This window comes from Schistocerca gregaria, chromosome 2, assembly GCF_023897955.1.
Source record: "Schistocerca gregaria isolate iqSchGreg1 chromosome 2, iqSchGreg1.2, whole genome shotgun sequence".
Lineage (NCBI taxonomy): Eukaryota > Metazoa > Arthropoda > Insecta > Orthoptera > Acrididae > Schistocerca > Schistocerca gregaria.
In genome coordinates this window covers 454,563,749-454,575,844 of record NC_064921.1, presented here as the reverse complement: position 1 = coordinate 454,575,844, position 12,096 = coordinate 454,563,749, and the positions used below count along the sequence as shown (strand labels likewise).

The window sequence follows — 12,096 nt, the reverse complement described above, 5'->3', positions numbered from 1 at the left end:
TTTCGCTGAACTTTTTTGTAAATACCCCTTCGCCGGTCAGCTAAAGTATTTCTTCTTTTACCCAAGATTTTCCTCGCTGCTACATTCCTTCTACCTTCGCTTGTCTGTTCAAAATCTATGGTTACCCCTTTTACAGAAGACCACATCTTTTCATTCGAACTGCTTGCTCTGGTATTCCTTATCACAGTACCCACGTCCTTAGCAAACGTCGAACGTATGTCACCACTCCTTAGAAATTCAGTAGCCCACTTTCTTCTGCATTGATTCTTTCGTACGGTTCTCTTAACTTCATTCTCATCATTACTATATTGTAGTCTGATTCTATATCTGGGTGAAATTTACATTGCAATATCTGATTTCAGAATGTCTGTGTGATCGTGATGTATTCTGGGTTGAATATCCCCATATTCCGGCTATTTCTCCAGGTACACTCCCACTTTGTGTGATTCTTGAGCTGTACATTCGCTTATTACTACCGGAAATCTACAGCAGAACACAGTCTTTTTCACATTCCTCCTCATACTCCTTACCCAAAAACCATGTTGCTGAACGCATCTATTAGTAGAATTCCTTGTCTCTTTGCGCACTAAATTAACGTTTCATCGTCGTTATATACTTTCTTTCTCTTCATTTTCTGCTTGCGACTTTGGCACGTATAACTGAACTATCGTTGTCGGTGTTGGTATTCTGTCGATTCTAATGAGAACGACCGTATCGCTGTTCATAGTAGCTAACTCTCTGCGATACTTTCCTATTCATAACTAATCCTATTTCTGTAACAACTTTTTTTGCTCCTGTTCACATTCCCTCATATTCTTCTGACCAAAAATCCTTGTCTTCCTTCCATTTCACTTCACTAACCCTCACTGTATCTAGACTGAGCTTATGTATTTCCCTTTCAAGATTTTATAGCATTCCTTTCAGGGGCAGTTCTAAATCTCAAGGGAAGAGAGCGCCCTGAACGTCTTTCTAGCATTCCTTTCAGGGGCAGTTTCCAATCCCAAGGGAAGAAAGTGCCCTGAACGTCTGTCCGCTTCCCTCTTTGACAAGGCAGTTGGCAGAACGAGGGCGACTTCCTTAATCCGGAAGTCTTTGGCCGCCTTGCTGGCGATTCCTATTCAAAATTTTAGCGGTGAATTTCTTCGAACCCTGGTCATTTTCATTACTCGTCAAATACATCACCCCTAGACCACGGGTGATTCATCCATAAAACATTAGAAGCTGCTGAAAAGCATTACTACTAGCTAGACGTGTGTATACGAAATGATCTACATTTTTCAATTTGTGTGCTGAACTTTAAGTTAAATTTGTACGTCTGATTAATTCTCAGCAACCTTACCTATGACGTAATGAAGAAAGGAATTAATCGCTCAACTACATGTCATTCCTTATCTTTACCTAATATTAGGCATATGTATGTTCTAAACATTACTATAACCACTCCGTCTTCAGGCCACGAGTTGCCTACCGGAACCATCCGACCGCCGTGTCGTCCTCAGTGGAGGATGCGGATAGAAATGGCGTGGGGTCAGCACACGGTTCTCCCGGTCGTTATGAAGGTCTTCATTGACCGGAGCCGCTACTATTCGGTCGAGTGGCTCCTCAATTGGCATCAAGAGGCTGGGTACACCCCGAAAAATGGCAACAGCGCAAGGAGGCCTGGATGGTCACCCATCCAAGTACCGACCACGCCCGACAGCGCTCAACTTCGGTGATCTCACGGGAACCGGTGTATCCACTGCGGCAAGGCCGTTGTCCTAAACATTACCAAAAGGACTGATACTAAACGATTACAAGGATCCCTATTTATGTACTACAGTTATAGTGAATTCCGAAATTATGCATTAATTAAATTAATAACGTTATCATGAGGAAACATAGCACCTCTCAAAAATGTAACATAGAAATCTGTTAAACATTGCTCTAGATTGTTCCAAACTCAGGTATGTGAAACGTTTCTAAATTCAAGTCCGAGGCGTGCTAATGCAATTGAAAATGTAGTCGCTACACTTTCATGAACCCAAATCTTTATTATCTGTCCATAAGAAAATGGTCTTTAAAAATACTTAACCTCTTCCACTTTCACTGTTTATTCTTTGTTACTATAAAATTTTATTTCACGTCCAATAGATGTTTCCGTATCTGTATAACAATAAATTAGCGGTGTCCGATTCTACAGCTCAGAGCTCAATATATCTATCAGTTCGAGGCCACCTGAACGATCCCATGTTCTGCCAGGAATAAGTATTGGCAAGGGGATTATGGAGGGGTCACTATTGAGAAGATAATTCGTATATAGTGGCTCAGGCTACGAGTGCAACATTTGTGGTCGCGAGAATGACTTCTAATTGAATGTCCTAGAATAAATGTTAGCCAGTGTCCTATTACTCAGGTGATTATGAATTAATGGTCAATAGACAGTGGCACGTGATCCCCTCAGCCTGATCGCAGAGATACGCAGGTATAAATTTACAAGAAAAATAACTCCTCCCTTTCCTCTCCCCTTCCCTAAAGCGAGTAAGAGGGGATATTTATGAGTTACAGTAGAAAATGTAGTACTTGTCTCAAACACGGACCAGTGCTTTGACAGGCAGTGAGTCATGTGTAATGAGAACAGGAGGAGAAGTGCTGGGAAAGTTGAAACCTTTATACACTGAAGATTGAGAGTCCAGCCGCGTTCAGTGAGGTGAAAAGTTCCCAACATTATGAAGTTGGGCCCCTGGCGGCGCTGTCTATATATTCGCCGCAGCCGGAGACATCAGCATTTTCTAGTGGAGGCACTCAAGCCGTCCGCATCGCATCGCGGCAACGGCAGAGACAACAGCCCCTAGACAGAGACGGAGGGAAGTGTTTGTCGTTCGGCTCTCACAACTTTCTTTGGAACCAGCCAAACGTTTTAAGCCACCCTGTTTTTCTCCCTCCTCCTTAACTCGGCTCGCTTTCCTCGTCGAGCGTTAGCAGAACATGCCCCGTGGCTTCTGGCGATGAGACGAGTTCTTGAACTTAACCCCTTTCTCTTGATTGCAAATCGCTGAAGTAGAGTACGCCGTTTTTATTAAAGTACAGCCACTCTTTATGATAGCCTGTGAAGGATGAGCTTGTTGAAGCTAATTTCTTATAAGAGAACTTAGATGAACTTAGAAATTTCAAGATTGTAGCTGGGTGACAATATGGAGCTATTAATTATTGAAAATCTACCTGCTTGAAATAACCTAAAACGCTATTCCAGTAGTGCTTTAGATAGTTCACTGCAGACTACATCGTTTACAAATACCTTTATATATTACGTAAACGAGATGAGTTTTTCCAGGACGTACGAGATTAGATTTACCAACACGAAATGATGACTGTAGCACATAGTTCATTCCTAAGAATTTAACTGAAAACCATTTCGGAAACTGTAATTACTGAAATGTTAGAGTCATTAATTAGGAGTTTGCTATTCATAAGATTCATGTGATACTGGAAGGATATAGGAAGTGTTATTTTCCTTTTTTTCTAAGCATAAGTCTTCCTGCTAGCATTATAACATCTTCACCTTTTCAGGCTCCACTAATTCTCCCATAAACTGTAAAACGGACTATTTCAGCCGAACATCGCTTACAAATTGTTCTGCACATTGTAATCACTGATTTTAGCAACGTCTTTCTTCTCTGCTGGTACTCCTATTGCCAGTGTAACATTACTTGGCAATAAATTCAGAAAAAGGATTCAGAGTAAAGATGACATATTTAATTTTATTTGATTACTAGTTTCGGGTGCCAAACGGCAGCAGTTGTACACTAATCAATGTATTTTGTTTTCATTTGAAGACAACTTGTAGATAAGCCGCAATCGAATAAAAAAATTGTTTTCTTGACTATCAAGATATTTCCTGAATCCACAGTTTTAATACAGCATATCGCTTTTCCCCATCCTCGCCTTGTCGAACAGTAGAAGACACATTAAGCTACCTCATATTTCGTGAAGAACCAACCACCTAATTCTGTCCTCAGACTTTCTACACTGAAGTGCCAAAGAAACTTGTACAGGCATGCGTATTAAAATACAGAAATATTTAGAACGTAAAATACGGCGCTGCCGTCGGTAACGCCTATATAAGACAAGTCTCTGGCGCAGTTATTAGATCGGTTACTGCTGCTACAATGGCAAGTTATGAAGATTTAAGTTAATTTGAACGTGGTCTTAAATTCGGTGCACGAGCGGTGGGACACAGTATAAAGTGGGGATTTTCCCGTACCACCAATTCGCGAGTGTGCCGTGAATTTCAGGAAACCGATAAAACATAAGCTCTTCGATACCGCTGGGGTGGAAAAAGATCCTGCAACAACGGGACCAACAACACCTGAAGATGATAGTTCAACGTGGCATACGGGCAACCCTTCCGCACATTGCAGCAGATTTGAATACTGGGCCATCAACAAGTGTCAGCGTGCGAACCATTCAACGAAACATCATTAATATGGGTTCTCGGAGACTAAGTCCCCCTCGTGTATCATTTATGACCACGCGACACAAAGCCCCGCCTGGGCCAGTCAGCACCGACATTGAACTATTGATGACTGGAAATAAGTTGCTGGTCGGACGACTCTCGTTTCAAATTCTAATCGGCAGATGGGTATGGAGACCTCATAAATTCATGGACCCTGCATGTCAGCAGGGGACTGTTCAAGCTGGTGGTGGCTCTGTAATGGTGTGGGGCGTGTGTAGTCGGAATGACATGGGACCCTTGATATTTCTAGATACGACTCTGGCAGGTGACACGTACGTAAGCATCCTGTCTGATCACTTGTATCATTCGTGTCCATTGTACATTACGACGGACATTGCCTATTCCAGTAGGACGCTGTGACATTCCACACGCCCAGAATTGCTACAGAGTGGCTCCAGGAACACTCTTCTGAGTTTCAACACTTCCGCTGGCCACCAAACTCCCCAGACATGAACAGTATTGAGCACATCTGGGATGCCTTGGAACGTGCTGTTCAGAAGAGATTTCCATCCCCTCGTACTGTTACGGAATTGCGGGCAACCCTGCAAGATTCATGGTGTCAGTTTTGTGCAGTACTACTTCAGACATTTCTCGAGTCCATGCCACGTCATGTTGTGTCACTTCTGCGTGTTCGCGGGGCCACTACGTGATATTAGGCAGGTGTATCAGTTTGGTTCTTCAGTGCAGTATACATACTTCTCTAGTTTTGATTTCTCACTTACTTCGCAACAAGCTTTTTCAGTGTGCCATTTTAAAAGACACCTGAGTTAGAGCTGAGTCGTGCAGTAGCAGCTGGCTTAATTTCTTTGAGTCCGTTGTATAAATGCGGTGGTTAATCGGAAAGTTACTATGTTATTCTCTTATTTGAAGACGTGTTGCATGACTTGCGCAATGTAAAGATCTCTACGTTTTATTTATAGTACGAGGGTCAGTCAAAAAGTAATGCCTCCTATTTTTTTTCTACGTTTAATTGTCAGGAAATTTAAATGCAATTACATAGGTTGAAAACCACAACATTGAGGATCATTTTGTCATTTTTCAATGTAATCTCCGCCCATCTCTACAGCTTTGGTCCATCTTTGAACAAGGGCATGTATCCCAGCACGGTAAAAATCACAGCTCTGCTTCCTAAGCCATTGACGCACGGATGTTTTGATGGCCTCCTCATCTTCAAAATGAATCCCACGATGAGCTTCTTTTAGTGGCCCGAACAGATGGAAGTCTGATGGTGCCAGGTCAGGGCTGTATGGGGGATGAGGCAAAACTTCCCATCCAATTTTGACAATCTCGTCAGAGGTGTGACGACTGGTGTGTGGTCTTGCATTGTCATGCAAAAGAAGAACATCTGCCATTGATTTTGTTGGGCGAACTCGCTGAAGACGTGCTTTAAGTTTTTTGAGGGTTGTGACGTATTGAACAGAATTTATTGTGCATCCCTGCTCCAAAAAATCAACCAGAATCACACCCTCTGTATCCCAGAAAACTGTTGCCATAACTTTCCCTGCCGATCGCACAGTTTTGAATTTTTTCTTCCTCGGCGAGCTTGTGTGACGCCACTCCATTGACTGCCTCTTTGATTCGGGTTCAAAAAAATGCACCCATGTTTCGTCCCCGGTCACAATTTTTTTCAGATACTCATCTCCCTCCAAACGGAAGCGCTGCAAGTGTTGGGAGGCTATTGTTTTCCTTGCCTCTTTATTCTGATCGGTTAACATTCTAGGAACCCACCGTGCACAAACTTTTGAGTACCCCAATTGTTTAATAATCGTGATCACACTGCCTTTACTAAGAGAAATAATGCGACACACTTCATCTGCAGTCACCCGACGGTCACCACGAATGATGTCATCAACTTGCTGAATGTTGTGTGGAGTCACTGCGCTCACCGGCCTGCCGCTCCGCTTTTCGTCAGTCAACGGTGTTTGCCCTTCAGCTTCCTTACAACGACGAACCCATCGTCTAACAGCGCTGACATCCACTGTCACAACACCATACACCTTCTTCAGTCTTTCATGAATTCGTATGGGCGTTTCACCTTCTGCATTCAAGAATTCAATCACACAACGCTGTCTAAAACGAACATCGATGTCGGCCATCTTACAAACTTCTGCTGTGCTGCCACCTGTTGACACAGAAAGTTACTACTGCAGTGGATTGCAGAAGAAGGTTTGAGGAATGGCGCCAAATTCAAATTTTTCACTTAACTTCATTTTTTTAAGTAGAAAAAAAATTGGAGGCATTACTTTTTGACCGACCCTCGTACATCGAAAGTAAGGGAGCTGTAGTTACAAGGCTTGTAGAAGTGGATTTGCAGTACCGACCGTTGTATTTTGTTTGATAATACCAGTTGTTAATGATACATAGCACTCACTTTTTCCTGATACATAAGCACGGTAATTCGATTCGCTATTTCATCTCGGTTAACCACGTTTAGCTTACTGTTTACAGAGATCGCAGAACTTGTAGATTCTGGTTTTCTTAAAGATAGATTAGGATATCTTTACATAAAATGGCAGCAAAATTGCTTTCAAGCAACCTTATTCTGTTTGTTGAACTGGTGAGGTACTTGCAGTTGTTTAGCCGAAGCAAATACAAATTGCAAGAATTCCTTTTTAGTGACGGCGCATGAACTAAAGACCTAAATCTTACGTAAATTGGTTTTCCATTTCATCGTCAAAAGTATTCTTGAAGCCGCCCACCCTAGGAGTTCATGCTACGGAACTACCTTGCTAGCTGCTCTTATCTTGACTCAGACAGCGGCGTGCGGCGGAGGTACAGCAAACGCTTCAACTGCCTTCCTTGCGGTCATTATGTTAGATATGACCTTCCCCACAGTCATTTTCATGCACTCTTCATTCTATTTTCCTTTTAATACTGAAGGAATTAGATTATGAAATAAGACGCTTAAGGTAGTAAATGAGTTTTGCTATTTGGGGAGCAAAATAACTGATGATGGTCAAAGTAGAAAGGATATAAAATGTAGACAGGAAATGGTAAGGACATCATTTCTGAAGAAGAGAAATTTGCTAAGATCGAGTATAGATTTAAGTGTTGGGAAGTTGTTTCTGAAAGTATTTGTATGGAGTGTAGCCATGTATGGAAGTGAAACGTGTGCGATAAGTAGTTTAGACAAGAAAAGAATAGATGATTTCGAATAGGGGTGCTACAGAAAAATGCTGAAGATTAGATGGGTAGATCACATAACTAATGAGGAGGTATTGAACAGAATTGGAGAGAAGAGAAATTTGTGGCACAACTTGACTAGAATAAGGGATCGGTTGCTAGGGCATACTCTGAGGCATCAAGGGATCACCAATTTTGTATTGGAGGGCAGTGTAGAAGGAGACCAAGAGATAAATACATTAAACAGATTCAGGAGAGCTGCATCAATCCAGTCTCTGGACTGAAGACCACAACGACAACATAGTCATTTTCCAAAATGTCAGTCTGAAAAGAAGAATGCAAAAGAAAATATAATTTAAAAATTCAAAATACTTCTGGCCGAGACTAGAAGACAATCACGATATGGTACGCAGCGCCTGTGTTGTTCAGACACACGAAACAATGTCCCTACGGACACGCACACATGTCCAAAGGAAAATGCACTGCGGAGACTACAGCTGTTATGAAATACATTAAATGTATTCGCAATTCAGTATACGTACAACCATTAGCTCTATATCAGAATAGCGACAGTGAATATTTGTTCGGAACCGCGATTCGATCCCACGTTTCCCGCTTATCGTGAGTGGACGTGAAATCCGGGTCTCAGTCTCTGTCCGGCATAAAATGTCATTGTCATCACTTCATTATACAGTTGACGGTTGTTCGTTTCCGCAACTTCGTGTACATTTAATGTAAACCGATCAGGTGGTCTGTACAACGCGACAAACACGCCTTAGGATTTATCCATATTGGATGTCACCCCTTAGAAAACATAGACTCATGAAAAAAAGATATTCACCCACCATTGTTCGTGTAGAATAACTTCTTTTATTGCAACTAAAAATCACAGCCACGGATGGTACTTGGTAAATTAACAATATGGGGTTTCCTTTCATTTCTGTACATCTACAAAAATTAATTAAATAAGTATATAAAGATTCTGTGCCAGCTGGCTTCACACAGTAGGGAAAAGGTATTCATACATATAAAGAAAATTATTCACTATTCTTTTAGTAGACATTGTTTTATAGAAGTCTTACTTCGCACTGCATATTTTCTGACCATTCTTTCAAACGTACTCCAAAGATGTTAAGTTGGATTAAGATCTACACTCTGTGTCAGAATCTTGAGGATATGGTGAGTATAGTAAAAAACGGCAGTGGAACAAATTCTGCTGTATGCATAGGGTCACTGTCTTGTTGGCAGCAGTAATCTGTGCCTAAACCCAAGCTGACGACACTTTTTTTGCATATTTTCCTATAGGATATTTAAATACTGAAGTCTATCGACATTACCTTCAACAAAAACAAGTTGCTCAACAGCAGATGTAGCCATACATCACCATATTTTAACTCCTCCACTACCGCGCTTTTGTGTGGATTGAATGTGTTTGCCATACAACTCGGTATTTGGTTATTCTCACACCAAAATTCTACCATCTTTTACAAATACGTTAAATTTACTTTCATCTATGAAGAGTACGTTGTCATAGAAACTTTTGTTCTTCCTTCTATGCTCTCGATCAAATTCAAGTCTCACATTCTTTTACTTCTTGCTGGTGTGTGGTTTTGGACTATGTACCCTAGCTCCATAGCCAGGACTACTTGAAATACAGGGAACAGCGCTTGTTGTGATCTCCTTCCAGGACTGATCATTAACAAGTACAGACAATGTAGAAGCGGTCAGTTTAGTAGCCGGCCAGAGTGGCCGAGCGGTTCTAGGCGCTACATTCTTGAACCGCGCGGCCGCTACGGTCGCAGGTTCGAATCCTGCCTCGGGAATGGATGTGTGTGATGTCTGTAGGTTAGTTAGGTTTAAGTAGTTCTACGTTCTAGGGGACTGATGACCTCAGCAGTTAAGTCCCATAGTGCTCAGAGACATTTAAACCATAAATTTCAGTTTAGGACTGTTCTCTTTGCATTAGTTTCTGTGGTCGACCTCTTCTCTCACTATTAAACACGATATTTATTTCCCTAAATCGTGATATTGTGGACTGTACAGTTGTCTGCTCTCATGTCAGCTATTTCTGAAAATGATTTTCGATATTCATATTAGGATACAAACTACTTGCCTTTCCCCTGCAGTTGTTTCCTTCCCTTTGCGGTCCATTTTGCTGTGGTACAGCCTTCATTGTGTATCAGAACCAATATGCATGAAGTTCAGCCTGATACTGCAGGAGTTCCTTGCAGCAAATGGTTCGTCTGTCATTTGTATATTTACATATCCAGTAGTGTATGAATACATTTTTCCTTATTGTGTGAAGCACTCTAATGCAGAACTTTTAATGTACTTTTTACTGAAGCCTGCTTTAGTTAATCCTTTTATGTGTACAGATGAGGAAAGAAACAAGCCCTGATGAATAAAGTTAATTTACTTGAACAACGGTGAATGAATACTTTTTTCCATAACTGAAGTATAGCAATGACATTAATCAATGACCTTAAAAAATTATCACCGGCCTCAAATTATCTTACGTGTTCTAGGAGGTACAGCAACTACCATCAGACACAAGCAGCGGACAAAGAACTGAACAGAGGATGAAGGTAAACGATTCCAGTGAACAATCGAGCTTGCTACTGCTTGCTGTAAACTTCTGTTTTCTGGAGCGGCAAGGGAAAGCACAGCATTGGCGGGTACTGTAAACCGGACAATAGTACTCGATTCTCCACTACCCCTTTCATATCAGAAATAAAACAGTAGAGCCAAACACTTCAGAGTGTGCAATCAGGTGGCCCTGAACGAAATAGGTTTGAAAGACTTTGCATAGCAGTTCCTTATATGTAAATGCTATAATCATCGTTCATTGTCTTATCTTCTGTGTCGAACGGCACTGCTATGTTCCACGGTCCATCGCTCTTGTTCTGTTCTCTGGTACGTGGTACTGCTGGCGCTACTGTGCGGCCGCTGCGAGACATGCGACCGGTGAGACGGGAGCGCAGGCGTGGCCGTGTTGTGTGCAGGGGGAGACGGCGGCGGCCAGAGACCGAGTCTGCAGACGGATCGGGCGGTGGCGATGGCCGAGGTTAGAGTTTCCGCCTTTGCTTAGAGGTGGACAGTCAGTGACGAGGATTTGCTGTAGAGACACCAAACAAAGCAGATATGCGGGATGTGAAGCCCAGTCGCCGAGTTGACGCGTGCATTGGCACAGGACGGAAACAGACAGCACGGGCGGCGCACACAGCTTGGCAGGAAGGCGAGAAACGGCATCAGTAGACTAACAGGAGCGCAGTGGGAATAAAAAAAAAAAAAAAAAGTTCAAATGTGTGTCAAATCTTATGGGACCTAACTGCTAAGGTCATCAGTTCCTAAGCTTACACACTACTTAATCTAAAGTACCGTAAGGACAAACACACACACTCAAGCCCGAGGGAGGACTCGAACCTCAGCCGGGACCAGCAGCGCAGTCTATGACTGCAGTGCCGTAGACCGCTCAGCTAATCCCGCGCGGCACAATGGGAGTGCTTTTGAATTAACGTTGGTGTCCTTGTGCTCTCTTGTTGAAGTTGAATCAAAATGTTATCTGCAAAGATACATTAAGCGAGGTCAGATGTAGCTCACTTTGACCGGAGCTACTGAGCGTTGACTTATGGTTTGTTTTGGATATGGCAGCCCGGGTCGTCCTAAGTGAATATTGTGTGCTGCATGCCAAAGTGAACATGAGTCAAAATAGCATGCCATTTCGTAATAGAAAACACATTGCACGTGATCTAGCAAGATCAAATGTAATGTAAAATCTTGTTATAACAGTCTATCTGTTCTGTACTGCGTGGTTTTTATGTTGATTCGGTACGGACTTTGTCACTGAACCTCTAATTCATTCATGTGTCTTGTAAATATCTATATTCTCTTGTAAAAATGAATACCTCACAGACTCGGTGATTCAAAAATGATGTCCCAGAGGAGAGCGTCTACATTGGTGGTCATTGGTGGTTCAGTAGTCTTCGAACAAAGGATAATGTCGTATTCAGGGATACGACAAGAACTATCAACAGAAGTAGAAAGGTCCAGTAGACATCTGCTCTAAAATCCAATGCTTAAGAGCTATGAGCACTTCCGCATCTTCACTACTGTGAAACATTTCTTCTATTTAACCAATGTTCATTGCCCTTAATGAATCGTTTTAAACCCATGTTTACAAGAGAGATTTTTCTTGTCTTGGTCTGTACTGCCGCCTCCAAAAACGAGGAAAGCGAAGAGCTTGCGGAAGAACAGATCTGTTTCACGAATAAGTGCTCCTAGCTCTTAAGGTATGTATTTCAGAGTACATGTTTACTGGACGTTTTTGCTTCGAATGATTATTCTTGTCATATGCGAGTTAGTTCTATGGGCCAAGACAATTGAATCGCCAGTGCAAACTTTGTCCTATGCTGTTGATTGAATTGCAACACAACAATGTGATAAGTACTATATGTGTTATTATTTCGGCCCTCTCTGAATGA

At 42.1% G+C, this 12,096-nt stretch overlaps 1 pseudogene; it reads right to left on the bottom strand.

Moving 5' to 3' along the window:
* Positions 1-1,639: 1,639 nt before the first annotated feature.
* LOC126337276 (5S ribosomal RNA) lies at positions 1,640-1,757 on the bottom strand (annotated as a pseudogene).
* Between the last annotated feature and the right edge of the window lie 10,339 nt (positions 1,758-12,096).